We start from the raw sequence: 22,883 nt of genomic DNA, 5'->3' as shown, positions 1-22,883 counted from the left end.
CCGAGCCCTGAAACCTAAAAATACCCCTGTACCCCAAAACCCAAACCTAGCCCTGAAACCTAAAAATACCCCTGTACCCCAAAACCCAAACCTAGCCCTGAAACCTAAAAATATCCCTGTACCCCAAAACCCAAACCTAGCCCTGAAACCTAAAAATACCCCTGTACCCCAAAACCCAAACCTAACCCTGAAACCTAAAAATAACCCTGTACCCCAAAACCCATACCTAGCCCTGAGACCTAAAAATACCCCTGTACCCCAAAACCCATACCTAGTCCTGAAACCTAAAAATACCCCTGTACCCCAAAACCCAAACCTAGTCCTGAAACCTAAAAATACCCCTGTACCCCAAAACCCAAACCTAGCCCTGAAACCTAAAAATACACCTGTACCCCAAAACCCAAACCTAGCCCTGAAACCTAAAAATACCCATGTACCCCAAAACCCAAACCTAGCCCTGAAACCTAAAAATACCCCTGTACCCCAAAACCCAAACCTAGCCCTGAAACCTAAAAATACCCCTGTACCCCAAAACCCAAACCTAGCCCTGAAACCTAAAAATACCCCTGTACCCCAAAACCCAAACCTAGCCCTGAAACCTAAAAATACCCCTGTACCCCAAAACCCAAACCTAGTCCTGAAACCTAAAAATACCCCTGTACCCCAAAACCCAAACCTAGCCCTGAAACCTAAAAATACCCCTGTACCCCAAAACCCAAACCTAACCCTGAAACCTAAAAATACCCCTGTACCCCAAAACCCATACCTAGCCCTGAAACCTAAAAATACCCCTGTACCCCAAAACCCATACCTAGCCCTGAAACCTAAAAATACCCCTGTACCCCATAACCCAAAACTAAATATATACTATTATTTAAATTAATTAATTTAATTTACATTTAAAAAAAATACTTTTAAAAAATAACATACTTACCAATACTTACGTTGTAATGGCATGCGTTGTAATAGCATCTGCTATGTAATGTCATGCGTTGTAAAGGCATGCGTTGTAACGGATCCTGCGTTGTAATGGTGTGCGTTGTAACGGTGTGCGTTGTTATAGTTGCGTTGTAAGGGTTGTTTCCCTCCCCTGGGTTGCCTATATTAAAGGCGCATTCAGAGTGAGAACTGGTGGGAAATCCTTCTCCTACATTGCGGCTAAGACCTGGAACAAGCTCCTGATCAACATCAGATGTGCACGCTCTCTGCCCATCTTTATGAAGAACCTCAAGACACGGCTCTTTGACTGACCGGAGCTGCTCCCACCCCCAGTGCCTTGAGACCCTTACAGATTAGTAGTGCGCTTCATAATTCCCTGATTGATTGATTGACATTTACAAGATTGGAGTTGAACAGTATGTTACCATTCCAGATTCAATAGGGGTTCGTGCAAGAGCACAGATCAGGACCCTGTTTCTTGACCAGCTTCAAAGTGAGCACCGAACAAATGCTCTCCAGCTGTATTCAATGACAAATTATTTTGTATTGTTACCTAAAAATAAATTGGAATTTTATCTTACCTATATAAAAAAACACTGCTTTAAAATATAGCTAACCCACTTATGCCTTAACTCTTTACACTTTCTCCTAGCCTTTCTCTAAGGAGCTTTATTTGAAAACCTTCTGAACTACTGAACTACACATATGATAACTGCTCTCAGCAAAGTACAGTACATTTCATGCTCTTTTAGTCTTTATACAAGTCCTTGAGCTCACCTGTTCTAGTTCCAGTATTACGTCTCCTCAATTTTAGATCGTACAAAGAGGGCTTCTCGAACTTACAACAGTTAGGTTTGGCTGACGTTTACTGTGTTGTTATTAGCTTTATTAAATGTTAACTAATTCTTAGAAAAAGATACTCTTGACCAGTGACTGTTTATACATTGTTATGATCTTTATTTCCTTGTATTCTACAGAGTTAGCAGTAACATTTTAGGACTGTTTTATCTTGTTTTGATTGTTTTAGCTAACTGTGAATTATGGATCATGCAATTTGTTAGATACATTTTAGTTTTTGGTTTTGTTCTCAATTGCACTGTTCATTTGAAATTCTCTTGCCATGGAGTGTTCTTTTCTTTCATGGTTTTGCTTCTGTAACTAGAAAAAATAAAGTACTGAAAATGTTATTCTAAAATATTTTTGGCTATGCCTTAAATATCAGACTTTGTCCAAGATTGTGTGTGGAGACATGTTGGAGAGGAAGTCTGATGTACATGCCATTGTGTCTATGCTGTACACCAGCGTTGGTCACTGGCTGTGTTTTATTTGAAATCCCTGGGGTGTGGCTAGGACGGTCATGGCTGCAAGAAACTCATCCATGTTTCTTTGAAATAAAGATGTTACAACTCAATCATTAACATGCTTCGAAATGAGGGTAGTATTCAGAATATGTCATCCTCTGGATGTTTTTCTGACCATTATTTTTAGGCCAGATCATCCAACACACTCATAAATCAATTAAGTTCTACTTTTGTTTACCATCTTCTTCACAGACACCAACACTTTGTCCCTCACAAGATTTTGAAATTGTCACCAAACCATGTTAGTGATTACCTCTTCAACTGTTATATTCACTTTATGCGCACATACCGTTTCTGTACCACAGGTTGTAGTGTACACCGCATTGAATGATACATATATATCGATATATTTACTCCTCAAACAAAGGTAACCGTGCAGTATCGCAATAAAAAAAGTACAATAACAACCTACCTGGCAGCTCTTCCTCAAGGGTAACCTTTTGTTTGTGGAATAGATATATTTACATATAAAACTGGACACAGGCAAGTCATGAACTGTGAAACGAACTGGTTCATTTCATTCCTTTCGAATGAATTAACCACTGCTTTGAACTTTAAAGTAGACACTGTTTTCGCACTAGAATTTGTGTTTAAACTTGTCATGGATTTATGTTTAAAAACTGCAAACATGTATGCACTCTTATTACCTGCATATGATTAAGACTCCGGAAAGTCGAAACGCGTAATGCTGTTAGACCTGCCAAAACAAAGAATCATCACTATTGCATGTTTGGCTGGGCCTGTTTACACAGTACTAGAGGAGGAGTATGTGTTCTCCTACTGAAAATATTGGTGATTGACGTGCCCCACAGGCCCCAACCTGAAAGGCTGTGAGTCCCTAGCTTTTCATGTCTTTTTGGATATTGTTGGAGTGGCTGCCCACCGGCTGTAATCTAAGGATACGGACGGAGTATGGATGGCAGGGCCAACTTCGTGAGGCCTGCCCCGATTTGGGAAACCTTTTTGGGACAGCCGGGGCTTTTTGGGGTATTATACCCTTGCACTTCATGTTGATGAAACTGAACACAAGCAAGTCATGAACTGTGAAACAAACTGGTTCTAAAATGACAGTGAATGTAACTTTGAAAGCGCATTGTTGACAAATTACTCTGCCACACACAGAATTGTATCCTTTAAAGGCATCTATGGGTCATGTTGGTACATGTAACAAAGAAGGAATAAGTCAATTGAATATAAGACATTGAAGGAGTGGGGCTGTTTGTAGAGACAACTACAAACCATTATGGTGTTGTGGTCCTGGTATTATTAATTAATGAAGTGAAGTGAATTCAGTGAGAAAAAGTGGCAAATGTGAAATACTGCATTTCGAATGAATCAACAATTGCTTTGAACTTTAAAAGTAGATACTGTTTTCGCCCTGGAATTTATGTTTAAAGTTCAGAATAACTGTTCCACTGACACTTTGAATTCCGATTGCAATGCTCAGATTCCTTGTCCTTTTTTATTATCATGGACTGACACTTTGAATTCCGATTGCAATGCTCAGATTACTTGTCCTTTTTTATCACCATGGATTTATGTTTAAAAAGAGAAAATATATATGCACTCTCGTAATGCAGTTAGACCTGCCAAAACAAAGAATCATCACTATTGCATGTTTGATTGGGCCTGTTTACACGGTACTAGAGGAGAAGTATGTGATTTCCTATGGAATATATATAGATTTCACACACACCAAACCAGAGAAATTCTGCAGTTATAGTTAGATGAGCTAACTACAACTTGCGGCCCTGCAATGCACTGCTTATGATCTGATCTATTACATCATTCATGACTTGGCCAGTGACATCACTGACGACATCACTGATGACACCTCAAATGACATCACTGAAGACATCACTAATGACATCATCCGGTAACTTTGAGTGTTTTAAAAAAAGTTTATGGTCCAGATGTACGACCCTTCCAATTTTGCAAATTGGATTGGTTTGTTACTCGTAATTTGCGACTCACAAAATGGAATTTACAACATTAATATTCATGAGGCAGGTGCAATTTGCGTCCCCATTGGGAATGGCTAGCACACCCAGGGATGGTAGCCTGCTGGGGTAAGCAGACCACCATGTCTGTGACTGCTTTTTAAATAAAGCAGGTTTTTTTCAATGCAGCCTGTTTTCCTTAAATGAAAATGGGATGCACGTAAAAATGAAAAATTAAATGTTTCTGTTTAATTTTTTAAGAGAAGGCAGTGGTCAGTGGGACCACTGCCTGCTCTTAAAAAATATTTTCACTGCAAGTCACAAAGGGGAAGGGGTCCCATGGGACCCCTTCCTGTTTGCGAGAGGCTTACCACCCTGTTGAAATGGTAGGTGAACTATGTGTGTTTTACAACCAACAATCATTCATTGAAGTATGACTCTCCCCTTCCTAATAGCGATTTGCAAACTCTATTTTGCGAGTCGGTAATAGGTCTCTGCTCACAAAATAGGGTTTGTACATAGGGAAGACCTAATTTGTGGTTGCAAACGGGCCAATTTCCTGTTTGAGACCGCAAAGAACTGTCGTATATCTGTCCCATGAGTGTTAAATATATATACTCCAAGGTGTATTGATGAATCAGTGGGTGTATTAGTGCCTGAATATATGGTTTAGTGGGTGCATCACTAACTGTTTAAGTGAGTGATTCGGTGTCTCAGTGAATGTATGAGTGAGTGACTTGGGTGAATCAGTCTGTCACGTGGTGTCTAAGTGATTGTATAGGTGTGTGAGTGGGTGAGTGATTGGTTATATGAGGACGTGCATTGGTGTCTCAATGTCTGTGGGGGCGGGTGGGAGGGTGTGTAATTGCCTGTATTGCAGAGTGAGTGGGTGAGTAAGTGGCTCTATGGGTTACTGAGTGTGTGTGTAAGGGGCTGTGTGGTGTGGTGAGTGTGTATATGGCTGTGTCAGTGAGTGAATGGTGGTGTCAGTGGTAATTGAGGGACTATAGGTGAGTGTTGGAGTATATGAGTGAGTGTATGTGTGACTGAGAGATTGCAATATTGGCTGAATGAGTGAGTATGTGCTTGTGTCAGTGACTGCATAGGTGACTGAGAATGTGTTAATATCTGTATGAATAAATGAGTCAGTTTGTGTATAACTGTATAGGTGAGTAAATGCCTGGAAGATTGACTCTATAGGTGAGTGAGTAGGTATGTGAGTAACTCTATGAGTGACTGACTGTATGTGCGTGGCTGTATGTGAATAGCTGTAGGGATGAATGAGTGACGATATCAGTGGCTGTATTAGTAAGTGAGGTGGTGTATGTGTGTCTGTATGGGTGACTGAGTGGATGTGTGTGTAGTCCTATGAATCAGTAAATGGGTGTGTAAGTATGGGTATGGGTGTGTCAATGGTTTTGTGAATGCTTGTGTGGAAGTTGGAGTGGGAGTATGACATGTTATATTGGGATGTGAGTGGGTGCATCAAAGACTCTCTAGTTGATGTAATCAGTGATGTCATCAGTAATGTTACTGACTATGTCATGTTCTAACTAGGATTTTTGCTCGAGTAAATATTATCCTGACCCGCCTTTTGCTATCCCCTAGGTTAAGCGCTGAGTCATGCGCTATACAAAAAAACTCACTAACATGAGTGTTGTAATATGTGAGCTCATAAGCAGTGCATTGGAGGGGCATGAGTTATAGTTAGCTCAGCTAACTATAACTGCTGAATTTCTCTGGTTTTGTGCATGTGAAATCTGAGCCTAACTATAACGTCCCTGTAACCTTTGGTTTTTTTGGTGAATATTTAACGTTTTTTAATCCTATTTCCTGACTATATTAGCCCTGTAACCTTTGCTTTTTTCAGTGAATGTCCATGTTTTTTTTAAGTAGCAATGGTGTTTTTAGAAAGTTGTGGAAAGGTGGCGGGCCTCTGACCAGCTCCCAGTAATCCCATGGAGTAGGACTTACAGAAAGTACCAGGAGGGCTTCTTGTTCCACAAGGTCCCTTAGCATCCAAGAGAACTTTATTCCCCAACCAATAGTGTGTCAGGAGGTGCGTTTGTAGATTGGTACAGAAAATAGGGCATGGCCTCCAAATACCTCTTAGCAAACTGACTGTGTGGAACTTGCTGGAGGTTACAAGAGGGATAGTTGGCCACCAAATGCCCTCAATAGCCAAGGAGACTTCATCCCCCAAATATACTATGCCAGGAGGCATGTTTGCAGAGTGGTGGAGAAAGGACACCCTTGATGAATGTACAGGTTTTCCCTGTATGATTCTATGAGTACCATTGCCAAGGATACACAGTGAATACTTGGTGTTTTTAGCAAAGTGTAAAACATATATATAGCTATATTTAACATAAGGTTTCAGTGTAGCTATTTAGTAAGATACACATTTAATTTTACCCTTTGTATTCATTTGTTGAAATAACTAAATCAAAAAAACATTTTCTTCTTCACAGCATCACTGAAGGTCCCAATGAAATCAGTAGTCATGAATGAAGTCTAAAACATATATATAGACATATTTTACACAAAATCTTAGTCTAGCTGTTAAGTAACATATTGGTTTAACTTTATTTTAGCAACACATTTATAAAAAAATTAAAAAAAAATAACTTTCAACATCAAAATTAACAAATATAACATAACTACCAAACTCTCATCAAACCTAAGGATTGCCCTCCAAACTGATTTTAAATATTGTGCTGGCATTTAACTTTTCAAAACTTTTTCATTAACAGAAAGTGGAAGGAGAAGAACGGGAGGGACGATGTTCATGTTACATTATCCTCAAACTTATCCTAGAAAGGACTATCTACATCAGTGGCAGCAGCAACAATTCCTGGCCAAAAAGTCCCTTCAGAGGTACAGATTACTACAAGAGATATGGATCCAGAGTTTTAAAGAATAGCCTCGAATTGCATGGACTGTAGTGTTGTTATAAGAGCTGGTGAGCAGTGTGTTACAGCTATTTGCATTGTTGTCAAAAATCGCACATGATATTTTTTTCCCATTTTATAATTATTTCACATTTCATAAGAGGAGTTCATAGTGAGCATTAAGAAGGCAACGCAAAGCTGAAGAACCCTCAACTTAAATAGCAGCACAACAAAGCCAAAGCAGATAGTCAATTCAAAAGTCCAATCTCAACTTCAAGATTTGACTCCACAGTTTTCAGTGATGGCATCATACTGTATGGATTGTGGAGTTGTAGTGAGTGCTGGAGAGCAGTCCATAATGGCCCATCGCAATGCTGGAAAGAATATTAAATATAGATTTTTTTTATTTGTGGCTCTTCATAGTTTTTCTACATTAGCAGGCATTTTTTTATCTTACATAATGGGTATCTAATATCTTTGTGTTCATTTTATTTTCTTCCAATTTATTCTAGCACCACTTACATATAAATTGTGGTATAGACAAGTCAAACTGTCCCTCTACAAATATACACACAGGTAACTTATGCCAGTTATTATAATTTACTTTCTCACCTTTTAAATATAAATAAAGAGTCTGTATTTAAATCTTCTAGTAAGTGTATCAGCAACGTAAACAAACGTATTCTGTTATTTTACAGAACACTTTGTTAAATTGTATGATCTCTATTTAAAACTATCAACTGTAATATATGTGTGTTGTTCTGCAACTCCTCCTCTTAACAACTGCTCAGGATCAAAGAATCAAAACTGTTCATCACCACAAACCTTTGCTACGTCTTTCACATTGCCATGAAAAAGTGCTCTATTTATTTCTAGTACACATAAAGCAGGAGTTTTTATATAATACAGCCTCCTACTTAAAGTCCTCATTGTTGAGTGGTATAACTCATTTTTTGTTTTAAACTTCTCCATGGAAAGATATGTAGGACTTTTCTTAATATATCAATGGATTGCTGTCTAATACTGGAAACACTACTAAAATTTCATTTGCATACAGTACCCTGACTACGGCTTCCTTGTAACTCTTCTGCAATAATTCCTTCTACATTTCTAAGTACCGTCACCTTTTTTGCCATAGGGCTACCATTTTTCCTTTCAGAAAACCATCCTCTTTAATCAATACAATTAACTAATTTGCTATCCTGTAAAAATCTTTCTTCAATAAAGAAAGACTCTGTACAAGAAGTATATATCCATTGTCCACTAACTACTGTGCAACAGTTACTTCTATTGACTAATGTCATGAGTGATGTAATATGTGATGCCATCAGCAGTGCATTGAAGGGGGCGAGTTATAGTCAGCTCAACTAACTATAACAGCCAAATTTCTCTGGTTTTGTACGAGTGAAATGTCAGACTAACTATAACATCCCTGAAACCCGTGTTTTTTCAGTGAATTTCTAAGGTGTTTTAACTGCTAATTTTTTACTATAAAGGGCCATATGTAGGTAAATCAAGAATACCGAATCCTTAATACCGAATTTTACCGATTCGGTATTAGGAATTCGGTAAACGCGATGTAGATAAAAAATCGGTAAACAATACCGACTCGTTAAAATTCAGTAATAAATACCGAATGTGAACGAATCTGTAAAAAAATAAAATACCGAAAGACAAATACAGATTCTGAGTTACAGAATACATTACCGATTCGGTAAATACCGAATCGGTAATTCAAAAATTCGTAATTCGTGGAATCAGCCAATCCTGTGCACCCAATTACCTCCCAAACAGGAAGTGGCCACACCCAGGCAGGTGCACAGGACCTGGAGCTCACTGTGAGGCAGGCAGGCAGGTGAGCTGAGGAGCCAGCAGCAACAGAGCCTCACAGTTTCCGGTCCAGGGAAGACATGGTTTGGCAGTTCAGGCTGGACTTTTCCCATGAGGCACAGGGTCAGACTGATTTGCATATAGCCATGTCTGAACTGGGGTGGCAGAGTGGGCTAAAGAACGGTGATGGATTAAACCCAGATCTTTTGACTGGGTGTGAGTGTTTGATTGATTCAGATGCTCTGTCCATCACCACCCCCTTTTGTACCGCTTTTGGCCGCCATAAGTGTGGCAGGGTATGCTCAGACGTGAGTCCCTTGCTCACTTTGCCACTGGATTCAAGCAAGCCGGGCTGAAGACGGCTGGAATGCCAGAAACCGGTCCTCGGAAGCTTGTTTCCGGTCCAGGGAAGACATGGATTGGCAGTTCGGGCTGGACTGTTCCCATGAGGCACAGGGTCAGACTGATTTGCATATAGCCATGTCTGAACTGGGGTGGCAGAGTGGGCTAAAGAACGGTGATGGATTAAACCCAGATCTTTTGACTGGGTGTGATTGTTTGATTGATTCAGATGCTCCGTCCATCACCACCCCCTTTTGTACCGCTTTTGGCCACCATAAGTGTGGCAGGGTATGCTCAGACGTGAGTCCCTTCCTCACTTTGCCACTGGATTCAAGCAAGCCGGGCTGAAGACGGCTGGAATGCCAGAAACCGGTCCTCGGAAGCTTGTTTCCGGTCCAGGGAAGACATGGATTGGTAGTTCGGGCTGGACTGTTTCCATGAGGCACAGGGTCAGACTGATTTGCATATAGCCATGTCTGAACTGGGGTGGCAGAGTGGGCTAAAGAACGGTGATGGATTAAACCCAGATCTTTTGACTGGGTGTGAGTGTTTGATTGATTCAGATGCTCCGTCCATCACCACCACCCCCTTTTGTACCGCTCACTGTGAGGCAGGCAGGCAGGTGAGCTGAGGAGCCAGCAGCAACAGAGCCTCACAGCTACTAGCAAGAAATTTAAAAACAAGACATCAAGCATTGAAATGGCAAGCCAGGACAGGGAGAAGGAGGGAGGTGATAGGAAAAGAAAACTGAAGTTCAGTGACAAGGAGCTGGAGGTACTGATCCAGGATGTCAGCCAAGACTACCACAAGCTTTTTGGAGCCCAGTCCCACCAAGTGCCCGAGTCACAGAAGAGGCAAATCTGGAGTGGCATTCGGGACAAAATCAATGGCATAGATGTGACCCAGCGCACCATAGAGGACATCAGGAAGAGGTGGTACGACCTCAGGAAGACCGCAAAACTAAGGATGGCAGAGAGACAGAGGCAGGCTGGCAAAACAGGTGGAGGAAAAAACCGAGCCCCAGCACCAACACCACTGGAACTGATGGTGGAGTCCACCATCCAGCCGGAGAGTGTGAGTGGCGTGGGGGATGCAGACAGCAAGAAAACAAGGTAAGAAGCATGCCCAGCATGCTGTGCTACCCCCTTCCTACCCCCAATCCCCATAGTGGCATGTGAGCTCCCACTCCACTCCATGTCTTACTGATTACCTGCAATGCATTATGGGTGATGTAGTCAGAGTGATCTAATGTATAGGACAGTTAGGCTAGCAAACACAATAGCATGGTAAAGTAATTGGCTACGTCAGGACAATCACTGTGCTCTGTAGGCAAGATGTTTAATGTAATTCAATTGCAGACAGAGCAGTGAGTATATCTACATTTGTGTCATTGCAGGCGAGTCATCTCGCAGTGCAGCAGAGGGCAGCAGAGCCAAGTCAGACAGGCCAGAGGGGAGGGAAAATGAGGATGACAGCATGCCTGGAGGGACCACAAGCTCGGCCCCATCACAGCCATCAAATCCTCCACCACAGCCATCACCACAGTGCCAGGGAAGTCCGCAATCCCCTCTCACCCAGTCCCCACTGCGACGATCACCAACACCACCACCACCACAGTCAGGCAGGAGGCAGGCTGTGGCCACCCTCCAGCAGATGGAGGAGTCATCAGAGGAGGGCACAGTGGGCGAACAAAGTCCAATACGTGAGAGATCCACCAGGGAGAGGGCTGGTACTCCATCCGAGGGCACCCACATTTCATCCAGACGCCGCAGGGCAAGGCCGGACAGTCCAGAAGCATCCGAGCAGGGTGAAAGTGTGTTCGCTGGACTGGAAGGCAACATGCTGAAGGTCCAGCGCCTTCAATGGAGGTAGATGAAATCAATCCACAGGGAGGTGGCACACATGAACAAGCACATGCACAGGATGGAAAAGGTCATCAGTGCAATGGGAGAAAACATGTGTGCGGGAATGGAGAGAGTAGCGACCTCTGTGGACAACCTCTGCAGCCAGCTGGAGCAGGACCTTCTTGGCAGGCGCAGGGAGAGGCAGAGTCTACAGGCCTATGCCAAGTCCGTGAACCGGCTGGCCACTGCAACATCACTGATGTGTCGCAGGTCCATCGCCATGCATGAGGAGATGGCGCATTGCAGCAGGGATGTGGCCAGGGGGATGGTGTCTATGACCTCAGCTTTAGAGCTCCTGCAAACTGCTAAGGCGGCCACAATGGAAGGGGAGGACAGTGAGGAGGCTACCAGCCATGGTAGCATTATGCCCTCACCCACCGAGTGCAGGAGGCGCAGTGAACGCATGGGGCTGCACAGGAACAGTCCAACACACCAGACAGTGTTGATAGGGAACGTGCACGTGCAGCGCGTGGACGCAAGAAGTAGAGACCTATGCCTGTTGCCATACATTCAGGGTGATGTAACCCAAGTCCGATTAGACATTGATCACAATACTGGAGGTGTGCTTAATAAACACCTTAACATGTAACTGTTACTGGCTCTGTCTCGTTACTCACTCAGAAATAGTTTGGCGTAATCTCTGCCCGTCTCTGTCTACCATCATGTTCAATTCCAACACCAGCTGCGCAGGGCTCTGGCTGAGGGTTGTCCTCGTCCTCATCCTCTGAGTCAGTTAGTTCCACTGCTGTTCCTTTTTTTGTGGCCAGATTGTGTAGCATTGCACATGTAGCAATGGTAAACACACATTACAACGCATTTTTTACAACGCACTACCATTACAACGGAACTTTTACAACGCAAATACCATTACAACGCATTTATTTACAACGCATGTTTTTACAACGCAGGTACTTTTACAACGCATACCATTACAACGTAAGTATTGGTAAGTATATAATTATATTAAAAATGTTATATGTTAGGTTTTTTTTAAAGGGGTATTTTTAGGGTTTAGGGTCAGTTTAGGGTTTTTGGGTAAAGGGGTATTTTTAGGGTTCAGGGTCAGTTTTCAGTTTTTTGGTAAAGGGGTATTTTTAGGGTTCAGGGTCAGTTTTCAGTTTTTGGGTAAAGGGGTATTTTTAGGGTTCAGGGTCAGTTTTCAGTTTTTGGGTAAAGGGGTATTTTTAGGGTTCAGGGTCAGTTTTCAGTTTTTGGGTAAAGGGGTATTTTTAGGGTTTAGGGTCAGTTTTCAGTTTTTGGGTAAAGGGGTATTTTTAGGGTTTAGGGTCAGTTTTGGGTTTTTGGGTAAAGGGGTATTTTTAGGGTTCAGGGTCAGTTTGGGGTTTTTGGGTAAAGGGGTATTTTTAGGGTTCAGGGTCAGTTTTGGGTTTTTGGGTAAAAGGGTACAGGGTAAAAATAAAATAAAATTAAATTTAAATTAAATTAATTAAATGAAATTAAATTAAATTAAATTAAATTAAATACAATTACATTACATTATATTAATTTTAAATAATATACAATTAAAAAAATATATATACTTACCAATACTTACGTTGTAATGGTATGCGTTGTAAAAGTACCTGCGTTGTAAAAAAATGCGTTGTAAATACATGCGTGGTAATAGTATTGGCGTTGTAAAAGTCTCGTTGTAACGGTATGCGTTGTAAAAACATGCGTTTTAACGTCATATATCCTGTAGCAATTATCTTGCAACATTTGATGGGGCTGTACAGACGTGCACCTCCAGTTTTGTGGAGGCAACGGAATCTGCTTTTGAGCAATCCAAATGTGCGCTCCACCACGTTGCGTGTGCTCCTATGTGCCACATTGTATCTCCTCTCCCTTGGGGTGGTTGGGTTGAGATATGGTGTGAGTAGATAAGGCCGGAGGGCATATGCGCTGTCACCTATGTACGGATGAAAGTGGCATTAATTTGTGTGACCAACAGCTCGAGCCAGGGTGTACATCAGGGTGTGTCACATTGACTTACCTAGTAGGTATCCGTCTCCAAATTCACCAGCAAGCAGACGTGTATGGATACCACTGTTCCGAAAGATGTACGAGTCGTGGCTACTCCCGGGGAATTTGGCCACGATGTCAGTTATAATGTACTTGGCATTACATATCACCTGCACATTGATGGAGTGGGTGGATTTGCGGTTTCTGTAGATGTATACACTTGCTGCAGGTGGGCAGATGGGTATATGGGTCCCATCGATGCAGCCAATTACGTGTGGGAACTGCGCAAGTTGTTAGAACTCCAGCTTTGTCCTCTGCAGCTCCGCCTGTGTACTGGGGAAGGTAATGTAATTTTCCATTCTGTCCATCATGGCATCCAGGAAGGTGTTGAGGAATCGGGATAGACAGCTCTGTGACACACCACCCACTGCGGCTATCACACCCTGAAAACTTCCTGATGCAAGGAGGTGCAGGCAACAGAGTACCTGGACATGGGTGGGGATGGCGTGGCCCTTGGTGTCTGATGCTCCAGATAGGGTTTTAGGTCCCGTATTAGGTCAAGGATGGTATCTGGGTGCAGTCTGTACCTCTCATGGATTTCTGGTTTAGTCAATTGGAACAATGTAATGCGCAGTCTGTACACCTGCTCTTCCCGTCTCCAGATCCTCACTCCTGCTGCTCTCAAGCGTAGCCGCCTTGCTATGAGGTAGAGGGCCGCCATTGGGTTCACACAGATGTATTTTGGGCCTGTTTTTATGCACTGCACCTGATTACTACCTGCTCTGGAAAAGTGGTAATTACCGAATCATTATTACCGAATTTGGTTATATTCGGTAATACCGAGGTTTGCTACATCGCTTTTTTGGGGTTTTTACCGAATTGTTATTTCCGAATCGGTATTCATTGTTTTGGTATTCTCCAATCGGTAAATAAGGAATCGGTGATTTTTTATTGATTCGTTATTATCGATTCAATTCGGTATTACCTACATCTCACATGGCCAAATACCAGTCGGTAACGCCAAAAACGACCCATTTTCGGTGTTACCGACCGGTATTTGGACACCTACATATGGCCCAACGTCCCTGAAACCTATGGTTTTTGTCAGTGAATTTCAAACTTCTGGCTCACTGCTGCTTGAAGCATGAAGTCCACTTGTGTCCTGAGGTCCTCAGTACACAAGAGGACCTCATCGCCCCACCAGCAGTGCACCAAGAGGTTCGTTTTCAGTGTGGTGTAAAAAGGGGTGTAGCCTCAAATCCTGAGGGTTCCTGGGGGCCAACTAGCCCACCAGGTACCTCCAGTAAGCGCCACAGAGCTGTGTTGCAGAGAGGTGTTCTGAGGCCACGCCCCTCTATACTCCACACTGCAAACGTGACTTCTGGCACACTGCTGCTCGGAGGATGTAGTCCACTTGTGTCCTGAGATCCTCGGGACACAAGAGTATCATTGCCCAGCAGCAGTCCACCAGAAGCCGCGTTTGCAGAGTGGTGTGTATATATATATATATGTATATATATTACCAACATTCCATCCACACGATAAATGAAGGTGGGGCACTAAAGGCTTAAAAGTATTTATTCACGGGTAGGCCAACAACAAACATTGGTGCATTTGAGATATTTAGAAAGTTCACTGGGGCTAATTCACAAGCCCAATTGCGCAACAGTGCATCACATTTTTGGGACGCACATGTGGTGCAATGGGCTTGTCAGTATTTACAAGGCCACAAAAAGTCTCCCTGCTTGACTTTTCATGGCGTTGTAAACATGCAAAGGTGCTATGAGGAGAATTACTTTTATTTCTCCTCGTTTTTCCTTTTTCTATGCGTGTTGCATTCTGCAGCACAAATAGAAAGATGAAAATACCATTAATTATTGTTTTTGTGCAGGAAGGTGTCCCTTCCTGCACAAAAACAATCATCCCTGCAGTGCAGGTTCCCTTGCAAAATGACGCAAGAGTGCCTGTGCGGGTGCATGGTAGCTGATTGTGCACCAGCACGGGAGAAGCACAGGGATGCATCATATTATTGTTAATATGATGCATCCTGTGCTTTGAAAATGACGCAGCACGGGTTGCGAAATGGCTTTTGGCACCACACCATTTTCTTGTAGATGAGGTCCTTTTTTTTACGATCTTGCAGGCCTCTTGTGAGACACCCAGGAGCGGAAATTCATTTCTGGGCAATGCCAGCTGAGAGTGTGTTGCCGCATTCTAGTCAGCTGCTGAAGAGTGTGTGGGTGACCATCTTTCTAGACTAGGTGGGGATCCTCTTGAAGATCTTTCAGAGCAGGTGTAGCATGTGGAAGCAGGATGATGAGACAGTGTTGATCTAGAGCCTCTTGGTGAGAGAGGAGTCCAGGATGATGCAGAGGTTTTGTTCACAGTCCATGTGTGTGGGGGGTTCTAAGGGCTGCGGGACACCAGGAGCATCCCAGGTGGAACCCGGTATGAGGACTTTGGTCTTCTCTGAGTTGAGCTTCAGGCAGCTGTTCTTTATCCAGGAGGTGACAGCCTTCTTCTCGTTGTGGATGTTGCTCTTGTTGCTTGTCAGTTTGTTGGTAAGGGAGAGAATCAGCTGGGTGTTGTCAGCATAGGAGATGATGTTGATTCCATGGTTCCTGACAGTGGTTGCGAGAGGAGCCATGTAGATTTTGACGAGAGTGGGGCTCAGGGAGGAGCCCTGAGGCATACCTCAGCTAATCACTGTGGGTTTTGAGTAGAACGGTGGAAGTGTGACTCTCTGTGTTCAACCGGTGAGGAAGGAGCGAATCCATTCCAGGGCTTTGTTGTGAATGCTGGCGTCATGGAGTCTTGTGCATAGTGGTGCGGTAGGAGACAGTATTGAAGGCTGCCAAGAGGTCCAGGAGGAAAAGCCTGAAGGGTCCGGACATTGTCAGTGGCAGCAAAGAGGGCAGTCTCTGTGCTGTTGTTGCTTCGGAAGGTGGATTGGGAGAGGTCCAGTATCTTGTTCAGTTTGATGAACTCGTAAAGTTGGGCGTTGATGGCCTTGTCAATGACTTTGACTGGGATGTGGAGCAGAGAGATAAGTCTGCAGTTCTGGAGGTCTGTCAGGCCAGCAGAAGGTTTCTTTAGCGTGGGGTTGATCTCTGTGGGTTTCCAGTCTTCAGGGGAAGGTGGAGCAGTGGACGAAGCAGTTGACGGTGAGGAACAATTCAGGGGCGACAGAGATGCTGATACTGTTGAATATATGGTACGCGCAGGGCTCTGAAGGTGCTCCAAAGTTAATGCTTTTCATGATCTTGAGGATGTCATCAGCAGTGAGGGGAGTCCAGCTTAGCAGTGTCTCATGGGGTCAGATGTTGGTGGTTGCGGTGGTTGTGGGAGGGGTGAGAGGGTCTTGGTTATTGAGGCTGTCGAAGCTGTTATAGATCTCCCTAATCTTGGGGTGGAAGTAGTTGCTGAGGCTGTTACAGAGGTCTTGGGAGGGGAGGATGTCTGTTGTCTCTGTGCTGGTTTGATGAATTATTTGACAACATCGAAACATGCTTTGCTACTGAGTGAATTTGCATTGATCCTTTCTTGTTGAACCACTTTCTTCACTGTTCTAATGAGGAGGTGGTGTGCTGTGACAGCGGTTTTGGAGGCTGAGTGGTCTTCCGGGGTTTTGCTGCTCCTCCATCTCTTCTCAAGCCATCTACAGATGCATCTGGATTCATGAAGGGCGGGGAAGAACCATTTGGCTTTCTTGGAGTCGTGTTTGCCTAGGGTTTTCTTGAGGAAAAGCAGTGTGATGGCGCAGTTGGAAACTCATCGGTGGAGGTTGCATGCTGTATTAGTGTCTTTAGATGTCGTGGGTGTGTTGAGACAGAATATCGAGTTGGAAATGTCAACTTATACAAATATCGTGTTGGAAATATCATGATTCAGAAATATCGACAGCAAGATATCATGGTCAAGAATATGAAATTTAAGGTCAAAAATATTGTTTTTAAAAATATAGAAGTGATGAATATTGTTTGCAAAAATATAGTTGTTTAAAATATCGATTTTTTAATTTGTGTTATGTATTTCACTTTATGTTTTAAATGTATGTGATGTATTTTTTTGTATAAGTATTGCTTATGTTTTGTAATATATGTGTTAATTATTTAGTAGTTAGCAATTTTATTTTAATTACATTTTGCGTTTTTTAGTTCTGAAGCAGGTTGCGGGTTTATATGGGAATAGGGTGGGAAGTAATTTAATTATAATACATTAATGATTATTTTTAATGTATTTAATTTATATTTTATGGTGTTTATTGTGGGAAGTAATGTACTTGTAATGAATTATTAATTGGTTGATAATTAATAATATTTAATTCATTGATACATAATTATTGTAATTTTGTAAATAAATGTTGGTGTGGGTTGTGGGGTTAATACGGGTAAAGTGTGGGAAGTAATTGATTTTTAAATAATTAATAATTAGTTGTGAATTTATATTAATTAATTTAGGTAAATGTAAATGTAAATGTAGAGGTACTTGTATAGCGCACGACTACCCGGAGGCCTCTCGGCGCTTGTACAAAAATACCGCTGAGGAACCCTTCCTGGCCATTCCCGGTGAAGTGCCCACTCCTGGGCACCCCCAAGGTGAAGTCAGGCATCCTAGCGTTGTTGGGGACGTTGTGGAGATTAAGCAAGCTATTGCCCAGAGTGGCAGAGTGGGACTCATGATTAGAATAGGCACCGAGGCGAGAATTATCAGGTCCGAGGAAATTGAGCCCAAGACCCTCCGAGGCGGGAATTGAACCCTGGTCCCAGGCCAGACTTCTGCATCAGGGTCTGCCGCTCTAACCATTGATTTAACAAAGGTCCTAGGTTTTTAAGTAATACTTAGAGAAATAATTTACACAGGCTCGAGATAAAGGCTGTGTTTTTCTTCTTCAATGTCCAGCCGGACCTAGAAGCGTTTATTTGGAAAGCAATTTTTAGTATAGGCAGAATAGGGCGAGACAAGTCGCACATTGGTAACTGGGCACAAGCCTGTACCTAGTCAGAAGAAAACAATACAAGGGAAAAAGAAAAAGAGTTTACAGGCAAACAAGGAGAGCAGGGTGGCTTATAATACAATGCAAACAATTTTTGCTCGCACCAGGCCATCGAGCCTCCAGACGGGAACCCATTGCGGCCCCACTACGAGCGTATTACGGCTCGCACGGATAAGGCCCACGCTATTGAACGCCATGCGGAGATCACAAACCGCATATTACGGTTAAACTTCCATTGAAGTTCCCCGTCGAGCCCACGCTAGATGCTAGGCTTCAAGGGTCTGAATTGAACCGACCCAACTGGGTTGATATCCACACATTCTCTGACGCCGCCCAACTACGAAGCGGAAACGGCATCAGCTATATCGGAAGCCTATTGCTCATTTGAAGTGTCTTCAGCCACGCCCGGCCAACCTTGCCTCACTTGTGGCTCACTCGACCAATCAGGCAAAGTCAATTATAGTCCTGAAGATGATCCCACTATACTGTAGGAGATAGGGATCGAAACGTTCGTCGACTGTTTTGCAGTACTGCTCGTTTCATGATTTATAATTTTCACGGCAGTTACTGTGGGTTTGTGCTTATTCAAAAATTGTTTGCATTGTATTATAAGTCACCCTGCTCTCCTTGTTTGCCTGTAAACTCTTTTTCTTTTTCCCTTGTATTGTTTTCTTCTGACTAGGTACAGGCTTGTGCCCAGTTACAAATGTGCGACTTGTCTCGCCCTATTCTGCCTATACTAAAAATTGCTTTCCAAATAAACGCTTCTAGGTCCGGCTGGACATTGAAGAAGAAAAACACAGCCTTTATCTCGAGCCTGTGTAAATTATTTCTCTAAGTATTACTTAAAAACCTAGGACCTTTGTTAAATAAAAATAAGTAGTTCCACCCGTGGTCCTTGGCCAATTTTACGGGTTCCCTTGTATACTGATACCTACTGCTCTAACCATTGAGCCACACTTCTCCACAATTTATTGGTAATTAATTATGGAAATTGTGTAAATAGTTTTAGGTATGGTTATGGGGATTATAGGGGTAAAGTGTGGGAAATAATTGTTTGATCATTAATGTTAATTAATTAATTAAAATTTAATTAGGGTAGTTGTTTATATTTTTTGTCTGTAGGTTTTACTTTTTTAGGGTAAAGGGTGGAGAGTAAATTAATTTTACTAACTTTATAATTATTTTTTATATATTATTAGTTTTTTAATTGAAATTAAGTTTTAATTGTGGAAATCTTATTTTAGTTTAATTTTAACAGTGGTTTGGGGGTTGTTTTTTAATTAATAATATTTCTTTAATTGGTAATCAAATATGGTAACTATGTAAGTATTTTTTTAAATAAAATTTAGATGCGGGTTGTGAATTGTGTGGTGTTACAGGGTAGGAAATAAAAAAAGTAAATTTATGTAATATTTAATGTTTTTAATTCTAAATAATTTCGAATAAACAATATTTATTTGTTTGAAAATTATGTATTGTTTAATGTAATATATTAGTTGTAGGTATCTGCCGTATGCATTTAACATTATAATATGTTTTCTTTTAAATTTGTAATATTAAATATAGTTGAATTTTAATATATTTATACATATTTTTATTTATTTTGGTTTTTAAATATTTTTCTTGTTAAGGCTATTAATTGTTACCTCTTTGCAATCCAACATTTTCCCTACTGTTTCACTGATTGGAGTGGGAATAGTATATTTTATCTTGCCACTATCCAACACTTTCCCTAGTGTTGCACTCACTGGAGTGGAAATAGTAAGTTTGACCCCTTCGCTGTCGAACACTTTCCCTACTGCTGCACTCATTAGAGTGGGAATAGTAATTTTTACCCCTATGCAATCCAAAAATGTCCCTACTGTTGCACTTATTGGAGTGGGAATACTAAGTTTTACCTCTCTGCTATCCAACACTTTCCCTACTGTTGCATTCACTGGATGGAAATAGTAATCTTCACACCTCAGCTATCCAACACTTTCCCTCCTGTTACACTCTCTGGAGTGGGAATAGTAAGTTTTACTGCTCCACTATCCAACACTTTCCCTACTGTTGCACTCACTGGAGTGGGAATAGTCATTTTTACCTCTCTGCTATCCAACACTTTCCCTACTGTGCACTGACTGGATTGGTTCATTTAAGATTAAAGATTTTTAAATAGTTTAATGTTTAAATTTATTGTATATCTATCTATCAATACATATATATATATATACATATAAATATATATATATATATATTATATATATATTATATATATATATATATATATATTTGAACCTGTAACACTAGCACGAGAGGATGGAAATACTACGAGTTTAAAAGTTGGAAACAGTAGTCCGTCTAAAAGTGCCTCATGGGACCGCCTCTGGAAATATCTAAAACTAGAACAAAATAAATGGTGGGAATCCACCACGCTACAGAAATATGTAGATGCGGGCCGAGAACCACGAGGGTTGCGCATCTTTATCACCCCTACATTCAATGACCCAGACCCGGACCTAATCGAAGAATGGGCAGATAATAATCATCAATGCTCAACGGTAATGTTGAAATTGCTGGTAAAGTATGCTACTCGTGACTGTGAGAAATTAACTGAATTAATCGACGACATTGTAGCACAACTCAAATCGATGTGTGAAACAGAGGAATTTGATCGTGATATGGCGAAAATTGAGAGCAGATTAGTCCGCATTGAAAAAGAGATTAAAGAGAAGAAATAACGTACATTTATGGGAGACTTTGTAGACTATGAAAGGGGACAAATTTTAACGTTTGCCAGAAAGTTTGATCGTCTGAGAGGACAAACAGGGCAATTGATGGGTGGAACAGCAACAGCCACTCGAGAAACAAACGATGATAAATGTGTCATGATTTCAAACAAAACTCCTGAACCCATAGCAACTACCAGTGGAAAAGATCAAGCACAAGAAATGTCGGGAAAAGACAACATTTTAAAAGAATTCTCACTGATGGCCCAAGAGAGGCTAACGGTCCAGGGAAATCCGGGAATGGTCAACCAAAGAGGTCGAGGGCGTGGTCGCGGAGGAAGAGGCGCGAAAGGCTACAAGAGACACCCAAATGCTCAACGGACAGTCCTGTGGGGTCTCGAACAAGGTGGCAAAAAAGGACCAAAGAATGGAGCAAGCAGAATTAAAGAAACAAACTGTTCTGAATTTATCAGATCAATTACTAACGGATGATGAAATTACTGTACTGGCATTGGGGCTTACTTTTTGCCCGACAAACGAGTTTGATTATACACAAGCTAGAATTGACTTATTCCACTTTACAAGGAAACTTAAACTTAGGAAATGGTATTCCACTAAAGTGAGTACTGGAACAGGAACAATAAGCGGAAATGAGGTCAGAAATCTCTGTATTTATGATGTTGAAACATTACATATGGTGAATGAATTAGGAGACCAATTGGATTTCAATCCAGATCCCTTCTTAAATTTAATGAATGATGACATTACAGTGGACCTCAGTTTTAAGAGCCATTTCAAGCCAAAATCTATATTCCTACCACAGACACAAAATGAGGCCTTGGATATTTTCGAAAAAGGAGTGAAAAAAGGTTTTAAAAAATTGGCCAATACTCCTTTCCGAGGTAAAAGAATGCTGACTCCACAGCAAAATGGAGCTATCAAAGCACTACAAATAGACCCCCACGATTGTAATAAAAAAATCAGACAAGGGGGGCAATGTGGTGGTGTGGGGGAGAGAACGATATGTGGAGGAGGGTCTAAGACAATTAAATGACACAATGCAGTATGAGAAAAGTTCTAAGAATTGTTATGATATATCGAACAAGGAATATCATGATAAATTGCAGGAATGGAAGGAGAAGGGATGGTTGGAACAAAATGAATATGATTACTTAGATTGTAAATTTCCGAAGACACCTGTCTTATACCTTTTACCAAAGGTTCATAAGGACAAAGAGAAACCCCCGGCAGACCAATAGTTTCATTTAGAGGCTCAATGCTGGAGAATAAATCTAGATATGTAGACTACTTCCTTCAGCCTCTGGTGAAAAAATTGCCGTCCTACATTAAGGATACAGGGGATTTTTTACGTTTGATTGCTAATGTGGAATGGAATGCTAACTGCTTAATGCTTAGTCTTGATGTAAATAGCTTGTACACAAGCATCCCGCATTAATTGGGGATAAAGGCATGTACGCACTACCTAGGTGAAAGATCAATATCCTATCTAATGCACACAAAAGTACTAATGGACATGATACTTAGATGCCTCACGAAGAATTATTTTATCTTCGATAACCAGATATACCGGCAGATCATGGGCACGGCAATGGGCACCTGTTTCGCCCCCAGCTTTGCGTGTTTATACCTTGGCTGGTGGGAGGAGCAGGTGGTCCGGACCCTGGAACCCTACAAAAAACATGTTAGAAGTTGGTCGAGATTTATAGACGATGTTTTTTGTATATGGGATGGTACAAGAGAGGAAGCTGATGAATTTGTGGACACTCTGAACAAAAATGAGTTGAATTTAAGATTTACACATCAAATTAATTCAGAAAAAATTGAATTTTTGGATGTGATGTTAGAAGTGCAGAAAGGCAAAATTGAGACATCGTTACACCGTAAAAGTACAGCTGGGAACAGTATGTTGCATGCCCGGAGCTATCACCCTAATAATTTGATCCAAAGCATCCCGTATGGAGAATTACTATGTGTGAAAAGAAA

The 22,883-nt window shown here is 41.7% G+C and overlaps 1 long non-coding RNA gene across 1 annotated transcript in view; it reads right to left on the bottom strand.

Moving 5' to 3' along the window:
• Window positions 1-7,325: 7,325 nt before the first annotated feature.
• LOC144753438 (uncharacterized) overlaps window positions 7,326-22,883 on the bottom strand; it is a 128,340-nt gene continuing 112,782 nt past the window's right edge. Inside the window, exon 3 of the long non-coding RNA XR_013594360.1 lies at window positions 7,326-7,505. This is a non-coding gene — a long non-coding RNA (uncharacterized LOC144753438). The remainder of the gene's footprint in view (window positions 7,506-22,883) is intronic.

The sequence above is a fragment of the Lissotriton helveticus genome, chromosome 5_1, assembly GCF_964261635.1.
Source record: "Lissotriton helveticus chromosome 5_1, aLisHel1.1, whole genome shotgun sequence".
Classification (NCBI taxonomy): Eukaryota; Metazoa; Chordata; class Amphibia; order Caudata; family Salamandridae; genus Lissotriton; species Lissotriton helveticus.
This window is presented reverse-complemented; position numbering and strand designations above follow the sequence as displayed.